The sequence below is a fragment of the Pseudophryne corroboree genome, chromosome 2, assembly GCF_028390025.1.
Source record: "Pseudophryne corroboree isolate aPseCor3 chromosome 2, aPseCor3.hap2, whole genome shotgun sequence".
NCBI lineage: Eukaryota > Metazoa > Chordata > Amphibia > Anura > Myobatrachidae > Pseudophryne > Pseudophryne corroboree.
Genome location: NC_086445.1, coordinates 590,716,216 through 590,735,221, shown reverse-complemented (window position 1 = coordinate 590,735,221; position 19,006 = coordinate 590,716,216). Strand labels below are relative to the sequence as shown.

The following is a 19,006-nucleotide window of genomic DNA, read 5'->3' as shown; positions in this document are numbered from 1 at the left end:
GGGAGAATAGTCCGCTGAAAAGGGGCGGAGCTATCTCCTGCAGCACACTGGCGCCATTTCTCCTTCACAGATCCGATGGAAGGAAGCTCCCTGGCTCTCCCCTGCAGTCTACACTACAGAACAGGGTTAAAACAGAGAGGGGGGGCACTAAATTTAGGCGCAGTATAAATTATATAAAAGCAGCTATAGGGGACATAACTCAGTTAGTCCCTGCATTATATAGCGCTCTGGTGTGTGCTGGCATACTCTCACTCTGTCCCCCCAAAGGGCTTTTGTGGGTCCTGTCCTCATTGGAGCATTCCTTGTGTGTGTGCGGTGTGTCGGTACGGCTGTGTCGACATGTTTGATGAGGAGACTTATGTGGAGGCGGAGCAGATGCCGATAAATGAGATGTCGCCCCAGAGTGGATGGATAGGTGGAAGGTATTAACCGACAGTGTCAACTCCTTACATAAAAGGCTGGATGACGTAACAGCTATGGGACAGCCGGCTTCTCAGCCTGCGCCTGCCCAGGCGTCTCAAAGGCCATCAACGCTCCCTCAGATGGCAGACACAGATGTCGACACGGAGTCTGACTCCAGTGTCGACGAGGTTGAGACATGTACACAATCCACTAGGAACATCCGTTACATGATCCCGGCAATATAAAATGTGTTACACATTTCTGACATTAACCCAAGTACCACTAAAAACAAAGGGTTTTATGTGTGGGGAGAAAAAGCAGGCAGTGTTTTGTTCCCCCATCAAATGAGTGAATGAAGTGTGAAAAAGCGTGGGTTTCCCCGATAGGAAACTGGTAATTTCTAACAAGTTACTGATGGCGTACCCTTTCCCGCCAGAGGATAAGTTACGCTGGGAGATATCCCCTAGGGTGGATAAGGCGTTCACACGTTTGTCAAGGTGGCACTGCCGTCTTAGGATACGGCCACTTTGAAGGTACCTGCTGATAAATAGCAGGAGGCTATCCTGAAGTCTGTATTTACACACTCAGGTACTAGACTGAGACCTGCAGTCTGCTGCAGCGTGGTCTGTACCCCTTTCAAACAGGGATACTATTTTGCGAACATAAGACGTCGTCTTATATATGAGGGATGCACAGAGGAATATTTTGCCGGCTGGCATCCTGAATTATTGCAATGTCCATTCTGTCAGGAGGGTATTGGAGACCCGACACTGGACAGGTGATGCTGACTTTAAAAGGCACATAGAGCCTTATAAGGGTGAGGAATTGGTTGGGGATGGTCTCTGGGACCTCGTATCCACAGCAACAGCTGGGATGAAAATATTTTACCTCAGGTTTCCTCACAGCCTAAGAAAAGCACTGTATTATCAGGTACAGTCCTTTCGGCTTCAAAAAAGCAGGCGGGTCAAACGAGGGAAGAGGAAAAAAGCTGCACCAGCAGCCAGTTCCCAGAATCAAAATTCTTCCCCTGCTTCCTCTGAGTACACCGCATGACGCGGGGGCTCCACAGGCGTAGCCAGGTACGGTGGGGGGCCGCCTCAAAAATTTCAGCGATCAGTGGGCTCGCTCACAGGTGGATCCCTGGATCCTTCAAGTAATATCTCAGGGGTACAAGCTGGAAGTCGAGGCGTCTCCCCACCGCCGTTTACTCAAATCTGCCTTGCCGACAACTCCCTCAGGCAGGGAGGCTGTGCTAGAGGCAATTCACAAGCTGTATTCCCAGCAGGTGATAGTCAAGGTGCCCCTACTTCAACAAGGACGGGGTTACTATTCCACACTGTTTGTGGTACCGAAACCAGCCGGTTCGGTGAGACCCATTTTAAAATGGAAATCCTTGAACACTTACATAACAAAGTTCAAGATGGAATCGCTCAGGGCGGTTATTGCAAGCCTGGACGAGGGGGATTACATGGTATCCCTGGACATCAAGGATGCTTACCTGCATGTCCCTATTTACCTTCCTCACCAGGAGTACCTCAGATTGTGGTACAGGATTGCCATTACCAATTCCAGACACTACCGTTTGGACTGTCCACGACACCGAGGGTGTTTACCAAGGTAATGGCAGAAATAATGATACTCCTTCATAAAAAGGGAGTTTTATTTATCCCATACTTGGACGATCTCCTTATAAAGGCGAGGTCCAGGGAGCAGTTACTGGTCGGAGTAGCACTATCTCAGGAGGTGCTACAACAGCATGGCTGGATTCTGAACATTCCTAAGTCACAGCTGGTTCCTTCCACTCGCTTACTGTTCCTGGGGATGATTTTGGACACAGAACAGAAAAAAGTTTTTCTCCCGCAGGAGAAAGCCAAGGAGCTGTCATCTCTAGTCAGAGACCTCCTAAAACCAAAAAGGGTATCGGTGCATCGTTGCACACGAGTCCTGGAAAAAATGGTGGCTTCATACGAAGCAATTCCATTCGGCAGGTTCCATGCGAGGACTTTCCAGTGGGACCTCTTGGATAAGTGGTCGGGATCGCATCTTCAAATGCATCAAATGATAACCCTGTCTCCAAGGACCAGGGTGTCTCTACTGTGGTGGCTGCAGGGTGCTCATCTTCTAGAGGGCCGCAGTTTCGGCATACAGGACTGGGTCCTGGTGACCACGGATGCCAGCCTTCGAGGCTGGGGAGCAGTCACACAGGGAAGAAACTTACAGGGCCTATGGTCAAGTCAGGAGACTTCCCTACATATAAATTCTGGAACTGAGGGCCATTTACAAAGACCTAAGTCAGGCAAGACCCCTGCTTCAAAATCAGCCGGTACTGATACAGTCAGACAACCTCACGGCAGTCGCCCATGTGAACCGACAGGGCGGCACAAGAAGCAGGATGGCAATGGCAGAAGCCACAAGGATTCTCCGATGGGCGGAAAATCACGTACTAGCACTGTCAGCAGTGTTCATTCCGGGAGTGGACAACTGGGAAGCAGACTTCCTCAGCAGACACGACCTACACCCGTGAGAGTGGGGACTTCATCCAGAAGTCTTCCTGCTGTTGGCAAACCGTTGGGAAAGGCCACAGGTGGACATGATGGCGTCCCGCCTCAACAAAAAGCTAAAGAGATATTGCGCCAGGTCAAGGGACCCTCAGGCGATAGCTGTGGACGCTCTAGTGACACCGTGGGTGTACTAGTCGGTTTATGTGTTCCCTCCTCTGCCTCTCATACCAAAGGTACTGAGAATAATAAGATGGCGAGGAGTAAGAACGATACTCGTGGTTCCGGATTGGCCAAGAAGGGCTTGGTACCCGGAACTTCAGAAAATGATATCAGAGGACCCATGGCCTCTGCCGCTCAGACAGGACCTGCGTCAGCAGGGGCCCTGTCTGTTCCAAGACTTACCGCGGCTGCGTTTGACGGCATGACGATTGAACGCCGGATCCTGAAGGAAAAGGGTATTCCGGAAGAAGTCATTCCTACGCTTATAAAGCCAGGAAAGATGTTACAGCAAAGCATTATCACCGCATATGGCGGAAATATGTTGCATGGTGCGAGGCCAAAAAGGCCCCAACAGAGGAATTTCAACTAGGTCGATTTCTGCATTTCCTGCAAGCAGGAGTGAATATGGGCCTAAAACTAGGCTCCATTAAAGTACAGATCTCGGCTCTGTCGATTTTCTTTCAAAAAGAACTAGCTTCAGTGCCTGAAGTTCAGACATTGTGAAAGGAGTGCTGCATATTCAGCCCCCGTTTGTGCCTCCTGTGGCACCTTGGGATCTCAACGTGATGTTGAGTTTCTTAAAATCACATTGGTTTGAGCCACTAAAAACCGTGGATCTGAAATCTCACGTGGAAAGTGGTCATGTTGTTGGCCTTGGCTTCAGCCAGGCGATTGTCAGAATTGGCGGCTTTATCATGTAAAAGCCCTTATCTGATTTTCCATATAGATAGGGCAGAATTGAGGACTCGTCCCCAATTTCTCCCTGAGGTGGTGTCAGCGTTTCACCTGAGCCAGCCTATTGTGGTGCCGGCGGCTACTAGTGAATTGGAGGACTCCAAGTTGCTAGACGTTGTCAGGGCCCTGAAAATATATGTTTCCAGGACAGCTGGAGTCAGAAAATCTGACTCGCTGTTTATCCTGTATGCACCCAACAAGCTGGGTGCTCCTGCTTCTAAGCAGTCTATTGCTCGCTGGATTTGTAGTACAATTCAGCTTGCACATTCTGTGGCAGGCCTACCACAGCCACAATCTGTAAATGCCCATTCCACAAGGAAGGTGGGCTCATCTTGGGCGGCTGCCCGAGGGGTCTCGGCTTTACAACTTTGCCGAGCAGCTACTTGGTCAGGGGCAAACACGTTTGCAAAATTCTACAAATTTGATACCCTGGCTGAGGAGGACCTGGAGTTCTCTCATTCGGTGCTACAGAGTCATCCGCACTCTCCCGCCCGTTTGGGAGCTTTGGTATAATCCCCATGGTCCTTACGGAGTTCCCAGCATCCACTAGGACGTTAGAGAAAATAAGAATTTACTCACCGGTAATTCTATTTCTCGTAGTCCGTAGTGGATGCTGGGCGCCCATCCCAAGTGCGGATTGTCTGCAATACTTGTAACTAGTTATTTTTAACTAAAGGGTTATTGTTGAGCCATCTGTTGAGAGGCTCAGTTGTTTTCATACTGTCAAACTGGATATAGTATCACGAGTTGTACGGTGTGATTGGTGTGGCTGGTAAGAGTCTTACCCGGGATTCTAAATCCTTCCTTATTATGTCAGCTCGTCCGGGCACAGTGTCCTAACTGAGGCTTGGAGGAGGGTCATAGTGGGAGGAGCCAGTGCACACCAGGTAGTCATAAATCTTTCTAGAGTGCCCAGCCTCCTTCGGAGCCCGCTATTCCCCATGGTCCTTACGGAGTTCCCAGCATCCACTACGGACTACGAGAAATAGAATTACCGGTGAGTAAATTCTTATTTTCGCTGGCAAAGCGAAAGCTAAAGAGGAGCCTAAACAACCCCAGTTTAAATCCAGGGATAGGAAGCAGTGGGCTAGCAAAAAGCCAGCTTCCAAACCTGAACAAAAACCCTCAGCCTGAGGAGACGGGCCTCCGCCTGAGGAGACGGGCCTCCGCCTGGAGGATTCCAGGGTTGGGGGCCGACTCCTGCAATTTGCACACATATGGCAACAGTCAACAGCAGATGCCTGGGTGCAGAAGGTAGTATCTCAGGGGTATGGGTTCCCATTCAGGAGGTGGCCTCCTCAAAGATTTTTTTGCACCAGCCCATCTCGTATAGAGTCGAAGGCCAATGCCCTGCAAGAAGCAGTCCAAAAATTACTGCAGTCAGGTGTGATTGTCCCAGTACCTCCATCACAAAGGGGACAGGGGTATTACTCCAATCTGTTTCTAATCCAGAAACCAAATGGGTCATATCGACCAATTCTAAATCTGAAGATGTTGAACAACTACATATGGATCCCGAAGTTCCATATGGAGACGTTACGCTCCATAATGTTGGCTATGGAACCGGGAGACTATATCTCTGGATGTACGGGATGCTTACCTGCATGTGCCTATAGCACTATCACATCAGTGTTACCTCAGGTTTGCCATCCTCAAGGAACACTTCCAGTTCCAAGCTCTGCCCTTCGGGCTAGCTACAGCACCCAGGGTATTTACCAAGATCATAGTGGTTATGGCAGCTTGTCTGCGCAAACAAGGGATAAGAATATTCCCATACCTAGACGACCTATTAATCTTAGCACAGTCGCAAGATTTACTGTTGAGCCATCTCCAACAGACGATAGTTTGTTTACAGAGACACGGGTGGCTCATAAATTGGGAGAAGTCGTCCCTGAATCCGTCACAGCGGATGGTTCATTTGGGAGCCATATTGGATTCAGACCTACAGAGAGTTCTCTTACCAGAGAAGAAAATAGTCAAGGTGCAGGTCATGGCTCAGGAAGCGTTGCAAGCCCAGACAATGTCAGTCCATGCAGCAATGCGACTGTTGGGTCTGATGGTATCAACGTTCGACATGGTGGAATATGCGCAATTCCACTCCAGACCGTTGCAGCATCTCATTTTGACCCAATGGAACGGAAATCATCAAACAATAAAGAAGCAGATGATAAAGATTCCAGTAAATGTAAAAAGGTCTCTAGCATGGTGGCTACAGACAGACCATTTAAACAAGGGGAGACCCTTTTGGATAAAAGAGTGGCAAGTCCTGACGACAGATGCCAGCCTGCAAGGCTGGGGGGCGGTACTCGGAAGCCTATGGTTCCAGGGAAAATGGACTGCAAGGGAAAGTCGCCTACCGATAAATCTGTTAGAAATAAGAGCCATTTACTTGGCCCTAGTTCAGGCAAAGGACAATCTACAAGGAAAACCAGTCCAGATCCGCTCAGACAATGCGACGGCAGTAGCCTACCTCAATCATCAAGGAGGAACTCACAGCAAGAGTCTGATGGAGGAAGTAACTCCCATTCTAAAATGGGCAGAACTCCATCTCCCGGCATTGTCAGCAGTATTTGTCCCGGGTGTACTAAATTGGGAAGCGGATTTTCTCAGTCGGCACACCATTCAGGAAACCGTATGGGCACTACACCCAGAAGTGTTTCAGACACTGGTGAACAGATGGGGTCTACCGGAGATAGACCTTATGGCGTCTCGTCTAAACAACAAAGTTCCGAGGTACGGATCAAGAACAGGGGACCCAGGAGCGGTCCTGGTAGACGAACTGTCGGTGGAATGGAGGTTTCAGCTGGCATATCTGTTCCCTCCAATATCTCTGTTACCCAGAGTAGTGAAAAAGATAAAACAGGCAAAAGGAGCAATTATTCTAATAGCTCCAGCTTGGCCAAGAAGGCATTGGTACATAGATCTGTTGAGAATGTCCGTGGAAGCACCGATACTGCTCCCTCAACGTCCAGATCTATTAATGCAGGGTCCTTGTTGTCACAGTCATCTGGATCGCCTGTCTTTGACGGCGTGGCTGTTGAAACCTCTATCTTAGAGGCTAAAGGATTTTCAAAGCAAGTAATCCAAACCATGCTTAGAGCAAGAAAGCCTTCTTCGGCCCGTGTATATCATAGAATATGGCAAGCCTATATTCATTGGTGTTCTGGAAAGATTACAATCCGAGATCTTTTAAAGTAGCTAGGATTTTGGATTTCCTGCAGGCAGGATTGGATAAAGGGTTGAAGGTTGCTTCCTTGAGGGTGCAAGTCTCAGCGTTGACTGTATGGTTTCAGCAGAAGATTGCTGACCTACAGGATGTACGTACGTTTTTTCAAGGAGTAGTACATATTCAACCTCCATTTGTTCCTCCTGCAGCTCCCTGGTATTTGAATTTAGTTCTAAAATTTCTCCAGGGTTCTCTGTTTGAACCACTTGAGAGAACAGATCTTAAGTGGTTAACAGTTAAAGTTCTTTTTTTACTGGCAATGGCGTCAGCCAGAAGAGTGTCAGATTTAGGAGCATTATCTTGTAAGTCTCCTTTCCTAAGTTTTTTTCCAGACAGGGCAGTTCTCAGAACGAGTGTAGAAACAAAGATGTAGGGGGTGGTTCAAACTGGCGCTGTGCAGCTCCGATGTAACAGATTTCGAATTAAATGTCACCACATTTAAATAAACAGACAAAACACAAGAAATTTGAAATACTGTCATACACCACAAGCGCTAAGGTAAGTAGAATATCACCATAACATCCCTTTTGAGTTGCATGGAAGGTTCTTAGGTCGAAATTGTGTCTCCAGTTCAAATTAATTGTATGTAAGGTCTCCAAACATAGTTGACATGAAAGACAGGATAACAAAAAACAACCAATGTGTGGTAAATGTTGTCAACACTTAAGCAATAGAAAAAGAAATCAGACTCCTCTATAAAACTAAGGTGGATCCAAAGCGTACCCCACTCACACTCTAAAGAGGAGGCATTAATCGCATCACGGTTTCTTTATGTGGTTAACCTTTCAATTTCTTATAACACCCAGTGTGATGGATAGGGAATTCAGCCCAACACCTCAATCGTTTGTTGTGGATTCCCAATGAAGGCAGATGATGCGTACCCCAACACTCACACTCAAACGGTTGATGTGAAACACATAAAGGTATCTTTCTCTCCTAGGGGATGATAGTAGTCTGTAATGGCGTACCACAACTCACAGTTTAGACTGCTGTACACCTCCTATCAAGGTATCTTTAGGTCCTGGACAGGGATTTCAGTTTGTGGTTTTAGCTTTGTTCATGGAAACTCCCAATGTACATCATATGAAAGAAGAAAACAAGCAAACCAATGTGTAGTAGGTTTTGCTAATCTTAAATGCAATGTGTAAATAAATCTGAGGCAGATAGGTTCAATGCGTACCCCACTCACATATAAAATGGGGGTTCTAAATATATAGCGGTATCTTTGGGGAAGTTCTATTTGATGGTGCAGTATATACTGGACTCCATAAACCACAGATGTATTTCCACTAGAAGGTAATTGTGTGCGTACCCCAACACTCACACTCGGGGAGCATATAAAAAGCCCATAAAGGTATCTTTAACTTCTCAAAGTGGGGGTGATCAATCAATCAATATGGCGTACCTCAACTCACAATTCGATGTGCTGTGTTCTGCCTTCATTGGGAATCCACAACAAACGATTGAGGTGTTGGGCTGAATTCCCTATCCATCACACTGGGTGTTATAAGAAATTGAAAGGTTAACCACATAAAGAAACCGTGATGCGATTAATGCCTCCTCTTTAGAGTGTGAGTGGGGTACGCTTTGGATCCACCTTAGTTTTATAGAGGAGTCTGATTTCTATTGCTTAAGTGTTGACAACATTTACCACACATTGGTTGTTTTTTGTTATCCTGTCTTTCATGTCAACTATGTTTGGAGACCTTACATACAATTGATTAGAACTGGAGACACAATTTCGACCTAAGAACCTTCCATGCAACTCAAAAGGGATGTTATGGTGATATTCTACTTACCTTAGCGCTTGTGGTGTATGACAGTATTTCAAATTTCTTGTGTTTTGTTAGTTCTCAGAACGAGATCTAGCTATCTTCCAAAGGTGGTATCAAAATTTCACCTGAATGAAGAGATTGTAGTCCCCGCTTTTCAGGTATCGGGACTATCTGCGGGAGAAGCGTCGCTGGACGTGGTCCGGGCTTTAAAAATCTACATAGATTGTACTAGTGCCATCAGGAAAACAGATTCCCTCTTTATCCTCTACGGATTCCATAGGAGAGGTTGGCCTGCTAGTAAACAGACGCTGGCGAGATGGCTCCGAATGGTAATATCTGAAGCTTATTCTCATGCAGATCTCCCTATTCCGGCTAATGTCTCTGCACACTCTACACGTAAGGTAGGTCCTTCTTGGGCAGCACAACTGGGTGCATCAGCAGAACAGATATGTAGGGCAGCCACATGGTCTTCCATAAACACATTCATCAGACATTATGCCTTGGATACTTTTGCCTCTCATGACGCAGACTTCGGGCGAAAGGTCCTCCTGTGCAATCAGGAGCGTCCCCACCACTAAAATGGCTTTGGAAATCCCAATGTTATCCTGTGGATAATCCTGTGGACCCAGCCAGAGAAATGAACGTTATGGTAAGAACTTACCGTTGATAACGTGATTTCTCTTATGTCCACAGGTATCCACAGGGATCCCACCCTGACGCATCTGATTTGAGGATCTAGACAAACACTAAAACCTCTTCCTTCTTGTATGGAAAGGTGTGCATGTGTGTTCTTATCGCCTGTACAGGTCTCTACCTAATGTTCCTGCCTAAAATCGCTGTGGAAAGAACTGATCTGACTGAGTCAGTGGGCGGGACTATATAGTGGAGGCCCCAATGCATCCTGGGAGGCCAGAAAGCTCGTGACCGTGTTGGTGCCATTTTCGCTGTCGCTCGACAATATCCCAATGTTATCCTGTGGATACCTGTGGACATAAGAGAAATCACGTTATTAACGGTAAGTTCTTACCATAACGTTCATTTCTTTAACTGAGCTCTCCATGGGTGGGATTTTAGTTCTATGGATTGCTGCCAATGATTATGACAGGGAGAGGGTTCCCTTTACAGTTGACCTTTCATTTCCCTTCTTAGACCTTTCATTTGTCCTCTGAAAGGTCTAAGAAGGACATCCTTATTTTGGTTGCATATGCACAAAGTATAGTCATGTGATAGGCATAATGAGCTCTATATATTCAAGTAGCAGAGCCATCAAAATGGGAAGGGGAGGGGTTTAAACTGTTGTACACTAGGAGAAAGAATGCAAACATATGAAAGGCATATGGGAAATCATTTTTCTGCCCGGCCTGCTACAATAGACATGTCAATTTGATCCATTTGAATTAATTGTGTTAGTCGAGGAAATATTAAAGTAAAATTAGGAACCGCTGGAACAATCCACTGGGAGAGGATTGTTTTCTTAGCTGCTGCTGTGACTCCAGCCACTAGCAACGCAGTACACGGTGATAACCTATAAGAAGAATTATTAGTTTTGACATCCCACAGAGCCCATTAACACGAGATCCCTAAATCTCTTGCAATGTTTTCTTGAACAGGTCTCCAGAAGTGCTGCACCCTCTCAAGACCACACAATGTAGCAGATCGCCATCAGATTGGGAGCATTTAAAGCAACAAGAATCTGTGGCCACTCCATAAATCTCAATTTAGGGGTGTTATAGTCTCTTAGCAATAACCTTATGTTAATTTCGGCAATAGATGCTTATAGTTATTGTCAGAACCATGTTTTTAATGTTTTAAACGTTACTGTACATTAATCACTGGACAATGTAGATGTAGAGTCTTATGAGAGTGCCCACAAATAAAGAAAGTGTAAAAAATTCCATGGGAGGGACGGAGCAGTGCAGCATCCAACTGATAGTTGCTATCTGAAGGTGTGAGATAGCAAACCACCTCCATAGCATAACGAAGTAAATAGGAAAATAAGGGCATGTTCAAATTTGGAAATTTGTTCTTACATGTGAAAGTACAGTAGGTATAAATGGAAAGCAAGAACTTGTCCATAAATTGATGTATAAAGCAAAGACCTTGATGGTATCATGTATGAATTATGGGCAAAGTATTTCCACCATGAAAAACTAGATTATCAATTAGATATAGAAAAGGTGAGTAGGTAACAGCGACTATAGGGCAAGTTCTCACCATTCTGTAGGCCTTGCACGTAGACACAAAAAGAGATTATCCCGGAGATAGGTTGGAAAATTAGAATGATTGAGATGAAGAAGAACGACTAATCATTGGCGTATCTGTAATGGGTGCAGTGTGTGCGCGAGGCATACGGGCACCGGAGTCAAGGGGGGCCCACCCCGCACACACACCCATTTGTTTAATACTTACCTCTGTGGAGTCCCCCGTCGGAGCCATCCCTTTTCGGCAGCGCAATAGAGTCTGAACACTAAGGGGAACAAACTATTGCGCCTGCTGAAAACTCCGGAAACGTGGCACAGCGGCCATTTTCCAGAGTTTAGTGCACGCGTATTAAGAAAATCTTAGGGAAAATGGCCGCAAAAGGCTGCGCACGGGCCTCCTCCTTTCTTAAAACGCCCCTGCGACTAATTGTATCTTGGGCAGAACACCTGCTCCATCCCTTTATTTGTAAATGTGTCACATCCCCCGATCCGAGCCATGGCATATCTATAATCTGCAGACTTCTTCCTTATTTAAAGCAGAGTACAGGTCGAGTATCCCATATCCAAATATTCCGAAATACGGAATATTCCGAAATACGGACTTTTTTGAGTGAGTGTGAGATAGTGAAACCTTTGTTTTTTGATGGCTCAATATACACAAACTTTGTTTAATACACAAAGTTATTAAAAATATTGTATTAAATGACCTTCAGGCTGTGTGTATAAGGTGTATATGAAACATAAATGAATTGTGTGAATGTAGACACACTTTGTTTAATGCACAAAGTTATAAAAAAATATTGGCAAAATTACCTTCAGGCTGTGTGTATAAGGTGTATATGTAACATAAATGCATTCTGTGCTTAGATTTAGGTCCCATCACCATGATATCTCATTATGGTATGCAATTATTCCAAAATACGGAAAAATCCGATATCCAAAATACCTCTGGTCCCAAGCATTTTGGATAAGGGATACTCAACCTGTATTGGTTTTTATTTGTTTTCTCATTTTTCAGAGGTTTTGGAGAGGCCTGGCCATATCCAGATAAAAGGCTTCAGATGCCTCACAGCTTTATATCTTCATACCCTTTTCTTGAAAAGGACACCGCTCCTTTGGAGGTTTCTCCTATGGTGGATGACCTTATAGCAAGACTGTCCAAATCTATAGTCCTTCCTACCACTGATGCCACCGCCTTAAAAGAGGGCATGGACAGACCGTTCTCAGTATAATGTTAGTGATGAGTGGAACCTCTCTCAGACCAGTTTTGGCAGTAAGTTAATGTAGGCTGACATACTAGTGATGGAATACAGAGAGAATAATAGTGAGTCGGATGCCCAGTTCTTAAAATGTCCTAAAGTAGTATCACCAGTACCTATGTCTGAGAGTACTGCACCCCGTTCGTAAAGGCTCCTCTGTAGTGCCACAATTCTTAAAACACCCCACAGTAATGCCTCCAATTATTAAAATTCCCCAAAGTAGTGCCCCAATTCTTAAAATGCCCCCTGCTCTCTAAAATGCCCACTATTAGTGCCTACAATTCTGGAAATGCCTTGCAGTAGTGCCCTAACTTCTTAAAAATGCAGAAGTTTTTAAAATGGCAAATAGTAGTGCCTACAGTTATTAAATACCTCACTGTAGTGCCCCCAGTTCCTAAAATGCACCACAGTACATATTTCATAGCCATTATTTGCCTGGTAAGATATCGAGCTGGAAATGTGAAAAGGGGTCAGATAACTATGATCATGAAAACACTGTGCAGTGATTTACCTCCTGCATAATGGTAGTTTCAGACCGCAATTAAAGCAGTGTACATTTATGTATGTCTATGTACAGTAAACCTAGGGCATACGTTAAATTAAACTTAAAAAAAAATGGTTAAATATCTATATATTTCCTATTAGAAAATATAAAAAACAAAATTAATTTTTACATTTCATTTTTATGTCTTCAGCAGTGGATATAATAATATGCAAAGATACAATGCTACATTTTGAAGATAATCATTTACCTGGTTAATAACCCATTTTGCCATCATTCTCCAGGAATCCAAGCAAGGAGGGGAATCCATTGCAAGTCTTTTTGAGTGAGGGAGGCTACCATTCGCTATACATGAAAAGGCAATGGTCAACTTTGTGCCTTGCTCACATCACATGTTGTGATGTCATCGCGCTAGCCTCCAGTTGCATCCAGGCTCTCACTTGTGCATTATGGTAATGTGACAGGGCATTTGAGAAACCAGGATCTTCATCTACCCTCCCAGGTTAGTGGGAGTTTTCCAATTGTCCCAGGAGATCTGGGAGGGTAGCTTCAGTGGTATGTGCATGAGTCTTCCATGAGCCCCATTGTCATTCTAGAAGGAAAGAATATACTCTATTAGATAGGTAATTTCTATCCACACAGGTGCTGCCATCCATGGGCACTCTACAAGCATTAAAAAGAGGTGGCTACAGGATGTGAATTAGGCTCGAAGTCAGCTTTAGATGCAACAAGAGCTGAGATTCAGGAAAAAACTCCTCAGTAGTTACATTCATGGTTGATTCTTGGAGGAGGGGATTTTAGTTCCCAAGGTCAGTTGGACAACTTTTTGTTCTGTTCCATTGGAGCTGAGTGAGTCAATGGTGGTGGCGTTACCACCAATACACAAGGACATGAACAGAAGATCTTCAATTTGTTTGAAACGTCCTTGAACATCTACAGTAAGTCTCCAGCAGTGGCTGAAAAAGTTGCTCTAAGTAACAGCTCATGGTCCACTCAGGAGAGTCATCACATGGTGCAAGTGAGATATTACAGGTTACAGTAGGGTCAGGCACAAGAATTGATACCTTAATAAAAGGAATTGTTGGCAAAGCATAAGGTAGTGATTGAATATAGTGACAAATGATGGCAACTTTATCCTCAGACAATGGACCTTGACAGGAAGTTCAACAAAAACATTTTTTTGTTGTTTTAGGACAATTTATTAAGACATTTCAAACAGCAATAAAGCCATAACAGTGCAAAATAATAAAGGTGAGACACGAAAAACAGAACAAAAAGCTATGTGCTGTTTGAGTAACAAACAACTTACATAAATATTAATATAGCATTGTAGCTTTTCAGAATAGAGGGGGTCATTCCGAGTTGATCACTCGCTAGCAACTTTTTGCTGTGCTGCAATCAGATAGTCGCCGCCTATGGGGAAGTGTATTCTTGCTTTGCAAGTGTGCGAACGCTTTTGCAGCCGACTGCACAAAAAAAGTTTTTTGCAGTTTCTGAGTAGTTCTGGACTTACTCAGCCACTGCGATCACTTCAGTCTTTTTGGTCCCGGAATTAACGTCAGACACCCGCCCTACAAACACTTGGACATGCCTGCGTTTTTCCAAACACTCCCAGAAAACGGTCAGTTGACACCCATAAACGCCCTCTTTCTGTCAATCACCTTGTGATCGGCTGTGCGAATGGATTCTTCATTATATCCATCGCCCAGCACCGATCCTCTTTGCACCGTATGACGCGCTGTACATACACATGCGCAGTTTTCCCGAGATTTAATCTGATCGCAGCGCTGCAAAAAGTTGCTAGCGAGTGATCAACTCGGAATAAGCCTCATAGTTGTGTGAAATGAAATTTTGTAATTAATATGAAAAGGGGAAGGAATAGAATGGTGTAAACAATAGGTTGAGGGGGGCATACGATTAGGCAATAAGAACTTGCATATCAGCAATAATAAAAAAATAAAACTTAATACTCAAAGTACTTAAAAATAGCAACAACAAAAAAACTAGAAGGTGCCAATGGAATATTTAGTGGATACAAAAATTTTAGATTAACTTACTGTAACAAAGAGAAGCATAGTTAGGAGAACATAAATCTGACAAGAATAAACAATTTGGTGCACTATAACAGGGAATCACTCCCCCATAGTGCCAAGCAGCTGTTGGCTGGTCACGGGGTTTTTAGTTCCCCAGGAAGTTTAGGCCCGATCAATTAAAAACAGTCCTTTTTCTAGCAGCACCAGGGTTTTACCCTATACCCCTGGGCAACGGGTTTTGAGATAATGTGTATAAAATTAGATACGGACATCATTTTTTATTGATGACCTTAGGGTTAATTCCCTGGTGGGTCCCACAGCTTCAAGGCTCCACCCCTTTCCATGAGGGGTGGTGCTTAGAAGGCTGTGATCTCATGGAGGGATTGCGGATGCTGTGGAGGGCGGCTGGAGACATAGGGGTCTATTTTCTAAGCTGCTGTCGGAGATAAAGTACTAGCCAATTCGCTCCTAACTGCCATGTCACAGGCTGTGTTTGAAAAATGACAGGTGCTGATTGGCTGGTACTTTACCTCTGTCCACTTTGACTCCATCCAAGGCTTAGTAAATAGACCCCATAGACTGTCACAGTCAGAGAGGAAGCGGGAAGGCAGACACAGTTACACGCTGTCAGGTGGGAATGAAGACAAAGGATGGTACCTTTGGACGTACGCATGTTCACTTGGCCAAATAGTAAATTACTTTCATCCAAGCATTGCTGTCGTACTCTTTTCTGGCCAAGCCCTGTCACTTGTGGAGGGGAGCCAGAGGCTGTCACCTACAAAGGAGGCAGAATAAGACTGTTAATGGAAGGGCAGGAGAACCGCAGGAGGGATAGCTGTATAGGAGTGTTATATTTGGCTCACTGTGATGCTCTCTTCATTATATGGCAGGCACTGTGAAACCTCCTGCATCAAATGGTGGTCACTGCGTTTCTCTGTTTTATATGGCAGTCACTGCTGTCTGCATTATATAGTGGGCATTGCGATGCTTATGAATGGCAGCAATATGAGTGTCGGTACGCCATTGATAGAAAACAATAATAAGTCCTGAAAAGAACCTTGAGGTATCTCATGGGTAACATCTTATGGCCCCATTTACAGCTGGCTGTGAAACTGCTGCCCAAATGTAGGCGGAAGCATGTTAACATGTGTGATTTTATGCTGCACTTGTCCTAAGATGCTCACAACCTAAAATACCGCTAATAGATGTAGCTGGAGAAGAAATTCTCTCTTCTCTAAAAGGTAATAAAATAAAAAAAAAGCATGTAGGGCCGAATGTAATGGAGTCTGAGTTCCCCGACATGCGGGATACCAGCCGAACTTTGGATGTTTTTTTTTTAAAGGGACAGTTATTTACATGCCTTGTAAATGATTATCCCTTGAAAAAAATTCCAAATTCAGCTGGCATCCCGCACGTCGGTCGATGTCAGACTCCATTACATCTGACCTATATAATGAAAACATTGTGCTCCAACAAAGCTGCCATGGCAATGTAGGGTGGGGTCAGTATGTTCTCAAGGTGAGTACACACTGGCCGATATATCGGCCGTTCTATTGAATGGCCGATATATTGCGGGTCCATCGGCCAGTGTGTACAGGCGATATGTCTATGAACTCCGTCGTTCACAGACATATCGCGTCACCCCCGCAGCACAGCCAATGGCCAATATATCTACCGGTATATTGGCGCATCGCTGTGTGTGTACGGGTGACCAGCCGGCAGCCGGCGGTGATTGACAGCTGAACTGGGTGGGTGTGTGTACGCGCCCGCCCAGTTCATGATGTCAGTCCCTGACGGATCGGGCAGTGTGTATGCACAGCACACTGCCTGATCCGTCCATAGATATATCTGCAGATTCTGCAGATATATCCATCAGTGTTGTACCCACCTTCAGGCAGAGCACCTTGCATCTGACTGATTGAAACTTAAGAAAATCTAAGTCATGCCCTTGGTGTTTAGAGTTGGAAGCCAGAGGCACTGTAGACACAAAAGGGCATACAGTTTTACTGCATTGATTCGGATACATGAGCATCTCAGCTTAGTTAGCAGTAGAGCGTGAGCTAGAGCATACCTCTGAAATAAAAAAGGGAGACCGTCATGTTTTTCTAGGACTGTCCCGCTTTTCCCACCTGCAGGCCACAGTGTCCCGTGCTGGTGGTGAGTTGGGGGGAGCACACACTGCTGAGCGGCGAGTGAATAGAAGCTATTCACAGTGAGTACGGGGAGCCTGAGAGTGCATATCAGAGAGTGCTGGGTATGCCCCCACAGTCATCGGCCTGGGAGTTCCTTTAGGCTCCGCCCCACCATTCCTCCACCTCCTTTTTTGGTGCGCGCAAGGTCCCAATTTACTAGAAAGAAAAGACGGGAGGTATGCTACAGTGTGAAATGACTTTGTAAGATTTGGTCACCTCTTCCACACACCATAGATGTTGTATAGTCACATAATAGGTTTAGATGAACAGTGGAATGTTTGTGATGTAGCAGAGGTGTAGAGCTGATAATGAACACATTTTTATATAAAGCTGGGTGCACACTGGGCCGACGGATCGACCGACCTATCTGATGCATACACACTTACTGATCATTAGCCCAGGGTGTCTTGCCTGACATCACAACTAGGCGGGCATATACATGTGCCTACTACCTACCCGATTGTGATGTCAGTAATGGGCAGCCTTTGCAGCAAATGCACGACCACCCTTACACAGAGCACGATGTGTTAATATATCTGCAGCTATATTGGCCATCACCTGTGCTGCAGGGCCGATGTGATACAGTATATCTGTGAACAACGTTGTTCATAGACATATTGGGGGTACACACCGGCTGGCGCACACACAATATATTGGCCATTCAGTTGAACAGTGTGTACCCAGCAGAAGCTTGGATAAAATAAGTAGTAGAGAGATAAATGTACAGTGCTAATCCATTGCAAAATATTGTCAGTTTTGTTTTCTGCCAATACCTCACCTGTTATTAGGTTATTTGTTGATCTTATTCACCTACAGCATTTCTGCAGATGACCCCACATTCACCTGCTTGGTTCTATCCTGTGGGAACCTGCTGACATTGGGGTTCACTACTATGGGCCAGAGCTTCCTCTCTCTCTGCTGCCCTGGCTAAGTGACCTGCTTACTTTGCACAAACAGCTCACCTGTTCATTGAATGTACTGCAAAATCCCCATCAAGTTCCATTGCTTAAAAGCAGGGGTGTATCTTCCTATTGGCCAGGATGGCACTCGCCAGGGGCACCAGCCAAGGTGGGGCGCCGTCCAGAGGTGCCACCCGCGGGCAGTAGGTAGATTCACTTTTAGAGGCAGCAGCTATCTCCCCACCCCTGTATAGTTCCTCACCAGCAGGGATGCCCAGTAATGATCACAGTATGCAGCAGCGGCTGCTGGGAGGTGTAGTTTATGTAGAGTTTCTTGTCTGTATTGTGGTGCAGTGCTGGACCCCAGCGCCAATTACAGTGGCTGCTGCTGCTGCATTCTTTGATCATTAATGGGCATCCCCGATGTTGAGGAACAGTTACATAGTGAGGTTGAAAAGAGGCAAAATGCCCATCGGGTTCAACCTGTATTCTGCGTTAATCTGTTCAAATTATAATGTGCCTGGTGAATTAATGGTTTGGTACCGATTGACAGCAATGATTCCTACCACTCCCAAATAATTTTAATGTCAATATGCTAAATGCTATAGCCCTGGATACGTTTTCCAGTTAGAAATTTGTCCAATCCGTTTTTAAATGCATTTACCGAGTCTGCCATTATTACCTTCTCCGGCAGTGAGTTCCAAATCTTTATTGCTTTTACCGTGAAGAACCCTTTCCTACGTTGTGTACGGAATTTCCTCTCCTCAAGCCCCAGCGAGTGCCCACGCGTCTTATACAGAGTTCTTTTAATAAACAAATCCACTGCTAGCTCCTTGTAATGACCCTTTACATATTTGAAGATATGAATAATGGGGGTCATTCCGAGTTGTTTGCTCGTTGCCGATTTTCGCAACGGAGCGATTAAGGCAAAAATGTGCATGCGCATGGTTCGCAGTGCGCATGCGGTAAGTATTTTAGCACAAAACTTAGTAAATTTACTCACGTCCGAACGAAGAAATCTCATCGTTGAAGTGATCGGAGTGTGATTGACAGGAAGTGGGT

General features: G+C 45.2%; 1 long non-coding RNA gene across 2 annotated transcripts in view; it reads right to left on the bottom strand.

Annotated features, from left to right (window-relative positions):
* LOC135037852 (uncharacterized) overlaps positions 1 to 19,006 on the bottom strand; it is a 307,719-nt gene that overhangs the window by 91,300 nt on the left and 197,413 nt on the right. The window contains exons 1-3 of one of the 2 annotated variants that reach the window (XR_010232327.1): positions 16,925 to 17,008; positions 15,511 to 15,628; positions 13,071 to 13,412 (exon numbers count right to left, since the gene is read on the bottom strand). This is a non-coding gene — a long non-coding RNA (uncharacterized LOC135037852). Of the gene's footprint in view, positions 1 to 13,070; positions 13,413 to 15,510; positions 15,629 to 16,924; positions 17,009 to 19,006 lie in introns of those variants that run through there. The other variant, XR_010232321.1, reaches the window with a different exon arrangement.